Source organism: Bombina bombina, chromosome 9, assembly GCF_027579735.1.
Source record: "Bombina bombina isolate aBomBom1 chromosome 9, aBomBom1.pri, whole genome shotgun sequence".
NCBI classification, from domain to species: domain Eukaryota; kingdom Metazoa; phylum Chordata; class Amphibia; order Anura; family Bombinatoridae; genus Bombina; species Bombina bombina.
The window spans coordinates 288,600,342-288,618,094 of record NC_069507.1 but is presented as its reverse complement, the minus strand read 5'-3'; the positions used below and the strand labels follow the sequence as shown (position 1 = coordinate 288,618,094).

At 34.7% G+C, this 17,753-nt stretch overlaps 1 protein-coding gene across 1 annotated transcript in view; it reads left to right on the top strand.

Annotated features, from left to right (window-relative positions):
* Positions 1-17,753, top strand: part of LOC128640352 (tumor necrosis factor receptor superfamily member 6) — a 205,008-nt gene that overhangs the window by 37,345 nt on the left and 149,910 nt on the right. The gene's annotated exons all lie outside the window — the stretch shown is intronic.

Genomic DNA, 17,753 nt, shown 5'->3' with positions numbered 1-17,753 from the left:
CCCTAGCACCTTTGTGAAAATTCTGGGAGCCGTGGCCAACCCGAAGGGAAGGGCCACGAACTGGTAATGCCTGTCCAGAAAGGCGAATCTGAGGAATTGATGATGATCTCTGTGAATAGGGATGTGTATATACGCATCCTTTAAGTCCATGGTAGTCATATATTGATCCTCCTGGATCAACGGTAGAATAGTCCGAATAGTCTCCATCTTGAATGATGGTACTCTGAGGAATTTGTTTAGAATTTTGAGATCCAAGATTGGTCTGAAAGTTCCCTCTTTTTTGGGAACCACAAACAGTTTGGAACTGGGTGGATTGCTCCCATGGTATGTAGGTATACTACACAGCGTAAGAATGCCTCTCTCTTTGTCTGGTTTGCAGATAATTGAGAAATGTGAAATCTCCCCCTTGGGGGAGAGTCTTTGAAGTTCAGAAGATATCCCTGGGACACAATTTCTAAGGCCCAGGAATCGTGAACATCTCTTGCCCAAGCCTGAGAGAAAAGAGAGAGTCTGCCCCCTACTAGATCCGGTCCCGGATCGGGGGCTACCCCTTCATGCTGTCTTAGAGGCAGCTGCAGGCTTCTTGGCCTGTTTACCCTTGTTCCAAGCCTGGTTAGGTCTCCAGACTGACTTGGAATGGGCAAAATTCCCCTCTTGCTTTGCAGCAGGGGAAGCTGAAGCGGGACCACCCTTGAAGTTCCGAACGGAACGAAAATTATTTTGTTTGGTCCTCATTTTATTTGTTCTATCCTGAGGGAGGGCATGGCCTTTCCCTCCAGTGATGTCTGAATTAATCTCTTTCAGTTCAGGCCCGAATAGGGTCTTTCCTTTGAAAGGGATGTTCGAAAGTTTAGATTTTGATGACACATCAGTAGACCAGGACTTAAGCCATAACGCCCTGCGTGCTAAAATGGCAAAACCTGAATTCTCTGCCGCTAATTTAGCCAGTTGGAAAGCGGCATCTGTAATGAAAGAATTAGCCAACTTAAAGGCCTTAATTCTGTCCATAATATCCTCTAATGGAGTCTCCATCTGAAGAGCCTCTTCTAGAGCCTCGAACCAGAAAGCAGCTGCAGTAGTTACAGGAACAATGCACGCAATAGGTTGGAGAAGATAACCTTGATGAACAAAAATTTTCTTCAGGAGACCCTCTAATTTTTTATCCATAGGATCTTTGAAAGCACAACTGTCTTTGATGGTATAGTTGTATGCTTAGCCAGAGTAGAAATAGCTCCCTCCACCTTAGGAACTGTCTGCCACGAGTCCCCCATGGTGTCAGATATGGGAAACATTTTCTTAAAAACAGGAGGGGGAGCGAACGGAATACCTGGTCTATCCCACTCCTTAGTAACAATATTCACAATCCTCTTAGGGACTGGAAAAACATCAGTGTAAACAGGAACCTCTAAGTATTTGTCCATTTTACACAATTTCTCTGGGACCACTATAGGGTTACAATCATCTAGAGTCGTTAATACCTCCCTGAGCAATAAGCGGAGGTGTTCAAGCTTAAATTTAAAGACCGTCATATCAGAATCTGTCTGAGGGAGCGTCTTTCCTGAATCAGAAATTTCTCCCTCAGATAACAAATCCCTTACCCCTACTTCAGAACATTGTGAGGGTATATCGGATATGGCTACTAAAGCGTCAGACGGCTCAGCATTTGTTCTTAACCCAGAGCTGTCACGCTTTCCTTGTAAACCAGGCAGTTTGGATAAAACCTCTGTGAGGGTTGTATTCATAACTGTGGCCATGTCTTGTAAAGTAAATGAATTTGACGCACTAGAGGTACTAGGCGTCACTTGTGCGGGCGTTACTGGTTGTGACACTTGGGGAGAACTAGATGTTAAACCCTCATTTCCTTCTGTCTGAGAATCATCTATTGCAATATTTTTAAGTGCTAAAATATGCTCTTTATAATTTATAGACATATCAGTGCAAGTGGGACACATTCTAAGAGGGGGTTCCACAATGGCTTCTAAACACATTGAACAAGGATTTTCCTTGGTGTCAGACATGTTAAAGGGACATGAAACCCAATTTTTTTTCTTTCATGATTTAGAAAGAGCATACAATTTTAAACAACTTTCTAATTTACTTCTATTATCTATTTTGCTTCATTCTCTTGATATTATTTGCTCAAAAGCATATCTAGATATGCTTAGTAGCTGCTGATTGGTAGCTGCACATAGATGCCTCCTGTGATTGGTTCACCGTGTGCATTGCTATTTCTTCATTAAGGTATATCTAAAGAATGAAGCAAATTAGGTAATAGAAGTAAATTGGAATGTTGTTTAAAATTGTATTCTCTACCTTAATCATGAAAGAAAATGTTTGGGTATAGTGTCCCTTTAAACAGGCTAGTAATGTAACAAGCAAGCTTGGAAAACACTTTAATCAAAGCAAATAACACTTAGAAAAAACAGTACTGTGCCTTTAAGAGAAAAAAAGCTGCACAAACTCTGCAAAACAGTGTAAAAAAGCAGTAAACTCAACGAAATTTTTACAGTAGTATCATAAAGCCTTAGTAACTTTGCACAACTATGCAAATAAACAATTAACCCCTTAATGTAAAAACCGGATTGACAAAACGTCAAAAAACGGTAAAAAAACGTTCAGCACCTTGCCACAGCTCTGCTGTGGCGCCTACCTGCCCTTTAGGAATGATTTGTGGGGAAAAAAACTTCTTTACAGCCCTCAAACACAGTAGGAACCTCTGGAGAAGCAGCTGGATGTCTCTGAGGAAAAGAAACTGCGCAACTGAGGCGCGAAAATAGGCCCCTCCCACCTCACTCAATGTTATGGGGCCTAAAAGAAACACAACAGAGTGTTTCTTAAACTAGCCATGTGGGTTAATAACCCTTAAACAAGCCACAATGACCCCTTAAAGTCCCTCAAAAAACGTTATATGTGCAATAAAAACAAAAACGTTTTTTCCTATCAGTGTCACCAGTAACTAATGAGCCCTTAATGCAAGCTGGGATTTCTACTAAGTGTCTGAATACAGCTTACCCTTCCCTCATGGGGATATTGCCAGCCTTTTCTAGAATTATCACAGTCTGTCTAGAAAAAAATATACTGAACATACCTCAATGCAGTTTACCCTGCAAACCGTTCCCCCAACTGAAGTTTTCCTGTACTCTTCAGCCCTTGTGAGAACAGCAGTGGATCTTAGTTAAAAAGTGCTAAGATCATCATCCTCCTTGCAGAAATCTTCATCCCTTTTCTGCCAGAGAGTGAATAGTACACACAGGTACCATTTAAAATAACAAACTTTTGAGAAAATAAAAACTAACATTTTTGTCACCACACTCACTTTACCCTTCCTAGTACTTAAAGTAGGCAAAGAGAATGACTGTGGGGTGGAGCTAAGGGAGGAGCTATATAGACAGCTCTGCTGTGGGTGCTCTCTTTGCCACTTCCTGTAAGAAAGGAGAATATCCCACAAGTATGGATGGACTCGATACATCTTACAAGAGAAAGAGCTGATATTTTTGGGGCAATTCCCCACAAAAGGCCCTTTTAAGGGCCATTGGTAGATTATTGTAGGCTAAGTTTTTTTTTTTTTTTAAATAGGGCTATTAGATTAGGTGTAATTCTTTTTTATTTTTGATAATGTGGTTTTTTATTTTTCGTAATTTAGTGTTTGTTTTTTTTGTAACTCAGTGTTTTTTTTCTGTAATTTAGTACATTTAATAATGTTTAATTGTATATTTAAATAATTTTAGTAGGGTTAGGTTTCTTTAATATGTAATTTAGTTTATTTAATTGGTAGTTTAATTTAATTGTAGGATAATAGTTAGGCTAGGTTAATTAATAGTTTAAAATAGTTTATTTTTATTCTACAGGTAAGTTTAAATTTATTTTAAGATAGGGATGTTAATAGCTTAATTTACGCCTAGATTTAGAGTTCTGCGTTAGCCATCAAAAGCAGCGTTAAGGGGTCCTAATGCTGCTTTTTACTGCCTGCTGGTATTTAGAGTCAGTCAGGAAAGGGTCTAACGCTCACTTCCAAGCCGCAACTTTTCCATACCGCAGATCCCCTTACGCCATTTGCGTATCCTATCTTTTCAATGGGATCTTCCTAACGCCGGTATTTAGAGTCTTGGCTGAAGTGAGCGGTAGACCCTCTACCGACAAGACTCCATCCGCAGAAAAAAGTCAGTAGTTAAGAGCTTTCTGGGCTAACGCCGGTTTATAAAGCTCTTAACTACTGTGCTCTAAAGTACACTAACACCCATAAACTACCTATGTACCCCTAAACCGAGGTCCCCCCACATCGCCCCCACTATAATAAAAAATTTTAACCCCTAATCTGCCAAACGCACACCGCCGCCACCAACATTATCCCTATGAACCCCTAATATGTTGCCCCTAACATCGCCGACACCTACATAATATTTATTAACCCCTAATCTGCCCCCCCCAACGTCGCCACTACCTTACCTACACTTATTAACCCCTAATCTGCCAACCGGACCTCGCCGCTACTCTAATAAATGTATTAACCCCTAAACCGCCTCACTCCCGCCTCGCAAACCCTATACTAAATAGTATTAACCCCTAATCTGCCCTCCCTAACATCGCCGACACCTAACTTCAAGTATTAACCCCTAATCTGCCGACCGGACCTCGCCGCTACTCTAATAAATGTATTAACCCCTAAAGCTAAGTCTAACCCTAACCCTAACACCCCCCTAAATTAAATATAATTTTAATCTAACTAAATAAATTAAATATTATTACCTAAAGTCTTCCTATTTAAAGCTAAATACTTACCTGTAAAATAAACCCTAAACTAGCTACAATATAACGAATAATTATATTGTAGCTATTTTAGGATTTATATTTATTTTACAGGCAACTTTGTATTTATTTTAACTAGGTACAATAGCTATTAAATAGTTATTTACTATTTAATAGCTACCTAGTTAAAATAATTACAAAATTACCTGTAAAATAAATCCTAACCTAAGTTACAATTAAACCTAACACTACACAAACAATAAATAAATTAAATCAATTAACTACAAGTACCTACAATTAAATAAACTAAACTAAATTACAAAAAAAACCCCACTAAATTACAAAAAATAAAAAAAGATTACAAGAATTTTAAGCTAATTACACCTACTCTAAGCCCCGTAATAAAATAACAAAGCCCCCCAAAATAAAAAAAATTCCCTACCCTAATCTAAATTAAAATAGTTAACAGTTCTATTACCTTACCAGCCCTTAAAAGGGCTTTTTGCGGGGCATGCCCCAAAGAAATCAGCTCTTTTGCCTGTAAAAAAACACAATAATGCAGGTGTCAGCGATAGCGGGGGCGGCAGATTAGAGGTTAATAAGTGTAAGGTTAGGAGTGTTTAGACTCGGGGTTCATGTTAGGGTGTTAGGTGCAGACTTAGAAACTGTTTCCCCATAGGAAACAATGGGGCTGCGTTGGGAGCTTAACGCTGCTTTTTTGCAGGTGTTAGGTTTTTTTTCAGCCCAAACTGCCCCATTGTTTTTCCAGCTAGCCGCTACCGTAAGCAACGCTGGTATTGAGAGTTGCAGTGGCGGTAAATATGCCTCTACGCTCCCTTTTTGGAGCCTAACGCAGCCCTTCAGAGAACTCTAAATACCAGCATTATTTAAAAGGTGCGGGGGGGAAAAAACATGCATAGCTAACGCACCCCTTTGGCCGCAAAACTCTAAATCTAGCCGTTTGTTTTTTTTGCGATGTGGTGGGCTGACGGTTTAGGGGTTAGTAGGTTTAGATAGTGGTGGTGATGTGGGAGGCCAGAGGTTTAGGGGTTAATAAGTTTATTTAGTGGTGACGGTGTCGGGGAGCGGTGGAATAGGGGTTAATAAATTTTATTTAGATTGCGGCAATGTCGGGGCAGCAGATTAGGGGTGTTTAGACTCGGGTCTTATGTTAGGGTTTTAGGTGTAAACGTAACTTGTTTTCAACCATAGAAATCAATGGGGTATCTGGCAGCATTGAACATAACCTTTCGCTGCTTTCAGACTCCCATTGATATATATGGCATCCGCGGCCTCCAGGGTGGCCGATTGAAAACCAGGTACGCTGGGCTGGAATAGCCGCGAGCTTACCTGTTAAAAGTTTGATAACTTGGAAAAGGTGTCAAATAGAGCCGAATGCGTATTTGGAAAATCTGTAATGACGTAAGCATCGATCTGCTTCGAATTGAGACCGGCGGATAGTATGTTACGTCACAAATTTCAACATTCGCCGGTCTGTAGGCTTTGATAATTAGGTTGGATCAATCTCGCAACAATTACGCTGCGGAATTCCGGCGTATTTGCGGTTGAGGCTTTGATAAATATCCCCCTATAACTCATTCAGTTCTCTGTTTTTTCTCTGACTCTATCTCATTCAGTTCTCTGTCTTCTCTCTGACTCTATGGGGCCGAATTATCAAGTGCCTGAAAAACAAGAACTGCTGGTGCAATGATAAATGCAGAGAGCGCATGCTGTCGGCATTTATCGATGTGCAGTGGACATGATCCGCAATATCGGATCATGTCCGCTCGCACAATGATAAATTGGCCCCTATAACTCATTGTTTTCAGTTTTTTCTCTGACTCTAACTCATTCAGTTCTCAGTCTTCTCGCTGACTCTATGGGGTCAATTTATTAATGTGTGAGCGGACATGATACGATGTAGCGTATCACGTCCGCTGCACATCGATAAATGCCGACAGCATATGCTGTTGGCATTTATCATTGCACCAGCAGTTCTTGTGAACTGCTGGTGCAATGCCGCCCCCTGCAGATTTGCGGCCCATCAGCCGCTAGCAGGGTGTGTCATTTAACCTGATCGTATTAGATCGGGTTGATTTCAGAGCAATCGGACAGGTTATGGAGCAGCGTTCTTTAGGCTGCTGCTACATAACTTGTGTTTCTGGCGAGCCTGAAGGCCCCTATAACTCATTCAGTTCTCTGTCTTCTTGCTGACTCTCTAACTCATTCAGTTCTCCATCTTCTCTCTAGCTCTAACTCATTCAGTTCTCCATCTTCTCTCTAGCTCTAACTCATTCAGTTCTCCATCTTCTCTCTAGCTCTAACTCATTCAGTTCTCCATCTTCTCTCTAGCTCTAACTCATTCAGATCTCTGTCTTCTCTAGCTCTAACTCATTCAGTTCTCTGTCTTCTCTCTAGCTCTAACTCATTCAGTTATCTGTCTTCTCTCTAGCTCTAACTCATTCAGTTCTCTGTCTTCTCTCTAGCTCTAACTCATTCAGTTCTCTGTCTTCTTGCTGACTCTCTAACTCATTCAGTTCTCCATCTTCTCTCTAGCTCTAACTCATTCAGTTCTCCATCTTCTCTCTAGCTCTAACTCATTCAGTTCTCCATCTTCTCTCTAGCTCTAACTCATTCAGTTCTCCATCTTCTCTCTAGCTCTAACTCATTCAGTTCTCTGTCTTCTTGCTGACTCTCTAACTCATTCAGTTCTCTGTCTTCTTGCTGACTCTCTAACTCATTCAGTTCTCTGTCTTCTTGCTGACTCTTTAACTCATTCAGTTCTCCATCTTCTCTCTAGCTCTAACTCATTCAGTTCTCTGTCTTCTTGCTGACTCTTTAACTCATTCAGTTCTCCATCTTCTCTCTAGCTCTAACTCATTCAGTTCTCCATCTTCTGAAAATATCAAAGCGCCAGCTGACCGGCAGGGTTCAAAATGTGAAACCAATTTCTTCACAATTGGATTAAAACAAAGTGGTTTATTCAAAATAATATTAAAAATATTAAAACATAGATTCTTGGCAATTTTTTGACAATCTTAAAAGAGTTTAAAACAATTGGTGTCCAAATCGGTATACATATAGTGGATTATCTAACATGGATCCACATGTTGCATTTAACAATAAAAGGTGCCTTCGAAATGAACAGTAAAACAAATGGTCCTATAGCAGTGTTATCTGTGGTAATTATGGATAACTTAAGTATGGTGGCTTAGAAACATCCAGAAATAAAATAAACGATCCTATAACAGTGCTACCTACTATAGTTATCAGACCAGTTCTCAGATTATACAATAAAGTATATGATTCTGTGACAATGTTACCTGCTAGAATATTTGCACAGTTTAAAACAGACCGGTTATAGATATCTCTAATGCGGTTATGTTTGAAAGTAACTTTTACACACGAATATGGCCAGAGTAGTTTTATCTCTCTGTGGATATATTTTTCAAATAAGTGGAAAGTGGGCTGTGGCCTCAACCCGTACCAGTTCCTTATGCTTTAAGTTGAAAGAATAGAACCGATCGACTGTACCTCACAAGGATCAGTGACCGTTCTCCGCTAGCGGAAAGAGAAGAGGATGTGTGCTGAATACACGCTAATTGTGTGACAGGTAAGTTCGTGAAAAAGTCAAAATAAACAATACAAAATAGAAAATTCGGTTGGTGCTAATTACCAGGTCCCATGTGTAGAAATGCAAAAAAATAATTCTAAATTGCTAATACTAATAAACACTGTGTATCGATATTTAAAACCAAAATCCAAAATATGGCAATGAAAATAGGTGTTTAAAAAGGTGTATAGAAATCAAAACTTAAAACACGGATGTCTCCCAAATAATAAAGTGTGCTCCAGTGGATTCCTCAAATATCACTAGTGACCAGCATGATTACAGCCGACAAAATAATAACCAAAAAATAAAGATGAAAATAAGATGTTTTCGTTAATAGTCAAAGTTAAAGTGTTCCAAGTTAAGATAATTCCTCTTTCTGTGGTTTAACAGTCTATGTTAGGTATAATTGCCTGTAGCGGGGGTTGGGCTTCAGCGTCAATAGACAATTTGCAGCTCCAGCGTCACCCAGGTCTTTATTCCTTCTGCCGAAAGAAATAATAATAGTGCAGATGGTTTTTCAAACAGATATATAAATTGGAATGCTACTCACCAGTCGACGCGTTTCGGTCAAACATAGACCTTTTTCAAGACTCTTGAAAAAGGTCTATGTTTGACCGAAACGCGTCGACTGGTGAGTAGCATTCCAATTTATATATCTGTTTGAAAAACCATCTGCACTATTATTATTTCTTTCGGCAGAAGGAATAAAGACCTGGGTGACGCTGGAGCTGCAAATTGTCTATTGACGCTGAAGCCCAACCCCCGCTACAGGCAATTATACCTAACATAGACTGTTAAACCACAGAAAGAGGAATTATCTTAACTTGGAACACTTTAACTTTGACTATTAACGAAAACATCTTATTTTCATCTTTATTTTTTGGTTATTATTTTGTCGGCTGTAATCATGCTGGTCACTAGTGATATTTGAGGAATCCACTGGAGCACACTTTATTATTTGGGAGACATCCGTGTTTTAAGTTTTGATTTCTATACACCTTTTTAAACACCTATTTTCATTGCCATATTTTGGATTTTGGTTTTAAATATCGATACACAGTGTTTATTAGTATTAGCAATTTAGAATTATTTTTTTGCATTTCTACACATGGGACCTGGTAATTAGCACCAACCGAATTTTCTATTTTGTATTGTTTATTTTGACTTTTTCACGAACTTACCTGTCACACAATTAGCGTGTATTCAGCACACATCCTCTTATCTTTCCGCTAGCGGAGAACGGTCACTGATCCTTGTGAGGTACAGTCGATCGGTTCTATTCTTTCAACTTAAAGCATAAGGAACTGGTACGGGTTGAGGCCACAGCCCACTTTCCACTTATTTGAAAAATATATCCACAGAGAGATAAAACTACTCTGGCCATATTCGTGTGTAAAAGTTACTTTCAAACATAACCGCATTAGAGATATCTATAACCGGTCTGTTTTAAACTGTGCAAATATTCTAGCAGGTAACATTGTCACAGAATCATATACTTTATTGTATAATCTGAGAACCGGTCTGATAACTATAGTAGGTAGCACTGTTATAGGATCGTTTATTTTATTTCTGGATGTTTCTAAGCCACCATACTTAAGTTATCCATAATTACCACAGATAACACTGCTATAGGACCATTTGTTTTACTGTTCATTTCGAAGGCACCTTTTATTGTTAAATGCAACATGTGGATCCATGTTAGATAATCCACTATATGTATACCGATTTGGACACCAATTGTTTTAAACTCTTTTAAGATTGTCAAAAAATTGCCAAGAATCTATGTTTTAATATTTTTAATATTATTTTGAATAAACCACTTTGTTTTAATCCAATTGTGAAGAAATTGGTTTCACATTTTGAACCCTGCCGGTCAGCTGGCGCTTTGATATTTTCTGATTTTTCTTAAACGTTTCTGACCACTAGGGGTCACCCATCAGAGCTAAGGGTCTAATTAGTAGTAGGCGCTAAGTGATTTCTTCTCATTGTACCAGTTCTCCATCTTCTCTCTAGCTCTAACTCATTCAGTTCTCCATCTTCTCTCTAGCTCTAACTCATTCAGTTCTCCATCTCTCTAGCTCTAACTCATTCAGTTCTCCATCTTCTCTCTAGCTCTAACTCATTCAGTTCTCTGTCTACTCTCTGACTCTAGGGGGTCAATTAATCAAGCTAAAGACCACTGCTCCATAACTTGTCTACCTGCTCTGATGCGGTGGACAGAAATCAACTCGATCAAATACAATCAGGTTGATTGACACCCCCTGCTAGCGGCCGAATGGCTGCGGATCTGCAGGGGGTGGCATTGCACCTGCAGTTCACAAGAACTGCTGGTGCAATGATAAATGCTGACAGCGTATGCTGTCGGCATTTATCGATGTGCAGCGGACATGATACGCTACTTCGTATCATGTCCGCCGCACAATAATAAATAGACCCATATAACTCATTCAGTTCTCTGTTTTTTCTCTGACTCTTTTACCCATTTGGGGCTAGATTATGAGTGGAGCGATAACAGTTACAAGCGAGCAAAAAGGGGTTTATCCCGGGTGTTTGCGCACATAAGGTTTTTCGCTCATATTACAAGTTAAAAGTAAAAGCGCTAGCTTGAGAGCAATTGAAGTTAACTCTCATCAAGTTAGCGAGACCGCAGAGCTCTGTTTAACTGTTTCTCAAAAAAAAGGGTTCCAAAACACATTCAAATACATTACATTACATGAAGTGTATAATAAATATACACTACACAGAACAGTTACACACATAATAACACTGTCTAATAAATATACATTACACAGTACAGTTATACACATAACACTATCTAATAAATATGCATTACACAGTACAGTTACACTCATAATAACACTGTCTAATAAATATACATTACACAGTACAGTTACACACATAATAACAACATCTAATAAATATACACTACACAGAACAGTTACACACATAATAACACTGTCTAATAAATATACATAGCACAGTACAGTTACACACATAACACTATCTAATAAATATACATTACACAGTACAGTTACACTCATAATAACACTGTCTAATAAATATACATTACACAGTACAGTTACACTCATAATAACACCATTTAATAAATATACATTACACAGCACAGTTACACTCATAATAACACCATCTAATAAATATACATTACACAGTACAGTTACACACATAATAACACTATCTAATAAATGTACATTACACAGTACAGTTACACTCATAATAACACTATCTAATAAATATACATTATATAGTACAGTTACACACATAATAACACCGTCTAATAAATATACATTACACAGTACAGTTACACTCATAATAAAACCATCTAATAAATATACATTACACTGTACAGTTACACACATAATAACACTGTCTAATAAATATACATTACACAGTACAGTTACACTCATAATAACACCATCTAATAAATATACATTACACAGTACAGTTACACACATAATAACACTATCTAATAAATGTACATTACATAGTACAGTTACACTTATAATAACACCATCTAATAAATATACATTACACAGTACAGTTACACACATAATAACACCATCTAATAAATATACATTACACAGTACAGTTACACACATAATAACACTATCTAATAATATACATTACACTGTACAGTTACACACATAATAACACCATCTAATTAATATACATTACACAGTACAGTTACACACATAATAACACTAACTAATAAATATACATTACACAGTACAGTTACACACATAATAACACTATCTAATAAATATACATTACATAGTACAGTTACACACATAATAACACCATCTAATAAATATACATTACATACTACAGTTACTCTCATAATAACACTAGATAATAAATATACATTACACAGTACAGTTACACACATAACACCATCCAATAAATATACATTACACAGTACAGTTACACACATAATAACACCATCCAATAAATATACATTACACAGTATAGTTACACTCATAATAACACTAACTAATAAATATACATTACACAGTACAGTTACACTCATAATAACACTATCTATTAAATGTATATTATACATTACAGTTACACACATAACACTATCTAATAAATATACATTACACAGTACAGTTACACACATAATGACACCATCTAATAAATATACATTACACAGTACAGTTACAAACATAATAACATTGTCTAATAAATATACATTACACACTACAGTTACACTCATAATAACAGTCTAATAAATATACATTACAAAGTACAGTTACACACATAATTACACCATCTTATAAATATACATTACACAGTAAAGTTACACACATAACCCCATCTAATAAATATACATTACACAGTACAGTTACACTCATAACAACACCATCTAATAAATGTACATTACACAGTACAGTTACACTCATAATAACACGATCTAATAAATATACACTACACAGTACCAATACACACATAATAACACTATCTAATAAATATACATTACACACTACAGTTACACACATAATAACACTGTCTAATAAATATACATTACACAGTACAGTTACACACATAACACTATCTAATAAATATACATTACACAGTACAGTTAGACACATTATAACACCATCTAATAAATATGAATTACATAGTACAGTTACACTCATAATAACACCATCTAATAAATATACATTACACAGTAAAGTTACACACATAACCCCATCTAATAAATATACATTAAACAGTACAGTTACACTCATAACAACACCATCTAATAAATGTACATTACGCAGTACAGTTACACTCATAATAACACCATCTAATAAATATACACTATACAGTACCAATACACACATAATAACACTATCTAATAAATATACATTACACACTACAGTTACACACATAATAACACTGTCTAATAAATATACATTACACAGTACAGTTATACTCATAATAACACCGTCTAATAAATATACATTACACAGTACAGTTACACACATAACCCCATCTAATAAATATACATTACATAGTACAATTACACACATAACACTATCTAATAAATATACATTACACAGTACAGTTACACTCATAATAACACTTTCTAATAAATATACATTACACAGTACAGTTACACACATAATAACACTATCTAATACATATACATTACACACTACAGTTACACTCATAATAACACCATCTAATAAATATACATACACAGTACAGTTACACTCATGATAACACTATCTAATAAATATACATAGCACAGTACAGTTACACACGTAACACCATCTAATAACAATACATTAAACAGTACAGTTACACACATAATAACACTATCTAATAAATATACATAGCACAGTACATTTAGACACGTAACACCATCTAATAACAATACATTAAACAGTACAGTTACACACATAATAACACCATCTAATACATATACATTACATAGTACAGTTACACACATAATAACACTATCTAATAATTATACATTACACAGTACAGTTACACTCATAATAACACCATCTAATAAATATACATTACACAGTACAGTTACACACATAATAACACTATCTAATAAATATACATTACACAGTACAGTTACACACATTATAACACCATCTAATAAATATGCATTACACAGTACAGTTACACTCATAATAACACTATCTAATAAATTATACATTACATAGTACAGTTACACACATAATAACACTATCTAATAAATATGCATTACACAGTACAGTTACACTCATAATAACAGTCTAATAAATATACATTACAAAGTACAGTTACACTCATAATAACACCATCTAATAAATATACATTACACAGTACAGTTACACACATAATAACACTATCTAATAAATATACATTACACAGTACAGTTACACACATTATAACACCATATAATAAATATGAATTACACAGTACAGTTACACTCATAATAACACCATCTAATAAATATACATTACATAGTACAGTTACACACATAATAACACTATCTAATAAATATACATTACACAGTACAGTTACACTCATAATAACACTATCTAATAAATATACATTACACAGTAAAGTTACACACATAACCCCATCTAATAAATATACATTACACAGTGCAGTTACAATCATAACAACACCATCTAATAAATGTACATTACACAGTACAGTTACACTCATAATAACACCATCTAATAAATATACACTACACAGTACCAATACACACATAATTACACTATCTAATAAATATATATTACACAGTACAGTTACACACACAATAACACCATCTAATAAATATACATTAAACAGTACAGTTACACACATAACCCCATCTAATAAATATACATAGCACAGTACAGCTACACACGTAACAGTACAGTTACACACATAATAACACCATCTAATACATATACATTACATAGTACAGTTACACACATAATAACACTATCTAATAATTATACATTACACAGTACAGTTACACTCATAATAACACCATCTAATAAATATACATTACACAGTACAGTTACACACATAATAACACTATCTAATAAATATACATTACACAGTACAGTTACACACATTATAACACCATCTAATAAATATGCATTACACAGTACAGTTACACTCATAATTACACAATCTAATAAATATACATTACATAGTACAGTTGCACACATAATAACACTATCTAATAAATATACATTACACAGTACAGTTACACTCATAATAACACCATCTAATAAATATACATTACAAAGTACAGTTACACACATAATAACACCATCTAATAAATATACATTACACAGTATAGTTACACACATAACCCCATCTAATAAATATACATTACACAGTATAGTTACACTCATAACAACACCATCTAATAAATGTACATTACACAGTACAGTTACACTCATAATAACACCATCTAATAAATAAACATTACACAGTACAGTTACACACATAATAACACTATCTAATAAATATACATAGCACAGTATAGTTACACACATAACACCATCTAATAACAATACATTACACAATACAGTTACACACATAGTAACACCATCTAATAAATATACATTAGATAGTACAATTACACTCATAATAACACTGTCTAATAAATATACATTACACAGTACAGTTACACACATAACACCATCTAATAACAATACATTAAACAGTACAGTTACACACATAATAACACCATCTAATACATATACATTACATAGTACAGTTACACACATTATAACACTATCTAATAAATATACATTACACACTACAGTTAAACTAATAATAACACCATCTAATAAATATACATTACACAGTACAGTTACACACATAATAACACTATCTAATAAATATACATTACACAGTACAGTTACACTCATAATAACACTGTCTCATAAATAAACATTACACAGTACAGTTACACACATAACACCATCTAATAACAATACATTAAACAGTACAGTTACACACATAATAACACCATCTAATACATATACATTACATAGTACAGTTACACATATAATAACACTATCTAATAAATATACATTACACAGTACAGTTACACACATAACACCATCTAATAACTATACATTACACGGTACAGTTACATATAAAATAACACCATGTAATAAATATACATTACACGGTACAGATACACACATAATAACACCATCTAATAACTATACATTACACGGTACAGTTACACTCATAATAACACCATCTAATAAATATACATTACACAGTACAGTTACACTCATAATAACACCATCTAATAAATATACATTACACAGTACAGTTACACACATAATAACACTATCTAATAAATATACATTACACAGTACAGTTACACACATTATAACACCATCTAATAAATATGCATTACACAGTACAGTTACACTCATAATAACACTATCTAATAAATTATACATTACATAGTACAGTTACACACATAATAACACTATCTAATAAATATGCATTACACAGTACAGTTACACTCATAATAACACAGTCTAATAAATATACATTACAAAGTACAGTTACATTCATAATAACACCATCTAATAAATATACATTACACAGTACAGTTACACACATAATAACACTATCTAATAAATATACATTACACAGTACAGTTACACACATTATAACACCATATAATAAATATGAATTACACAGTACAGTTACACTCATAATAACACCATCTAATAAATATACATTACATAGTACAGTTACACACATAATAACACTATCTAATAAATATACATTACACAGTACAGTTACACTCATAATAACACAGTCTAATAAATATACATTACACAGTAAAGTTACACACATAACCCCATCTAATAAATATACATTACACAGTGCAGTTACAATCATAACAACACCATCTAATAAATGTACATTACACAGTACAGTTACACTCATAATAACACCATCTAATAAATATACACTACACAGTACCAATACACACATAATTACACTATCTAATAAATATATATTACACAGTACAGTTACACACACAATAACACCATCTAATAAATATACATTAAACAGTACAGTTACACACATAACCCCATCTAATAAATATACATAGCACAGTACAGCTACACACGTAACAGTACAGTTACACACATAATAACACCATCTAATACATATACATTACATAGTACAGTTACACACATAATAACACTATCTAATAATTATACATTACACAGTACAGTTACACTCATAATAACACCATCTAATAAATATACATTACACAGTACAGTTACACACATAATAACACTATCTAATAAATATACATTACACAGTACAGTTACACACATTATAACACCATCTAATAAATATGCATTACACAGTACAGTTACACTCATAATTACACAATCTAATAAATATACATTACATAGTACAGTTGCACACATAATAACACTATCTAATAAATATACATTACACAGTACAGTTACACTCATAATAACACCATCTAATAAATATACATTACAAAGTACAGTTACACACATAATAACACCATCTAATAAATATACATTACACAGTATAGTTACACACATAACCCCATCTAATAAATATACATTACACAGTATAGTTACACTCATAACAACACCATCTAATAAATGTACATTACACAGTACAGTTACACTCATAATAACACCATCTAATAAATAAACATTACACAGTACAGTTACACACATAATAACACTATCTAATAAATATACATAGCACAGTATAGTTACACACATAACACCATCTAATAACAATACATTACACAATACAGTTACACACATAGTAACACCATCTAATAAATATACATTAGATAGTACAATTACACTCATAATAACACTGTCTAATAAATATACATTACACAGTACAGTTA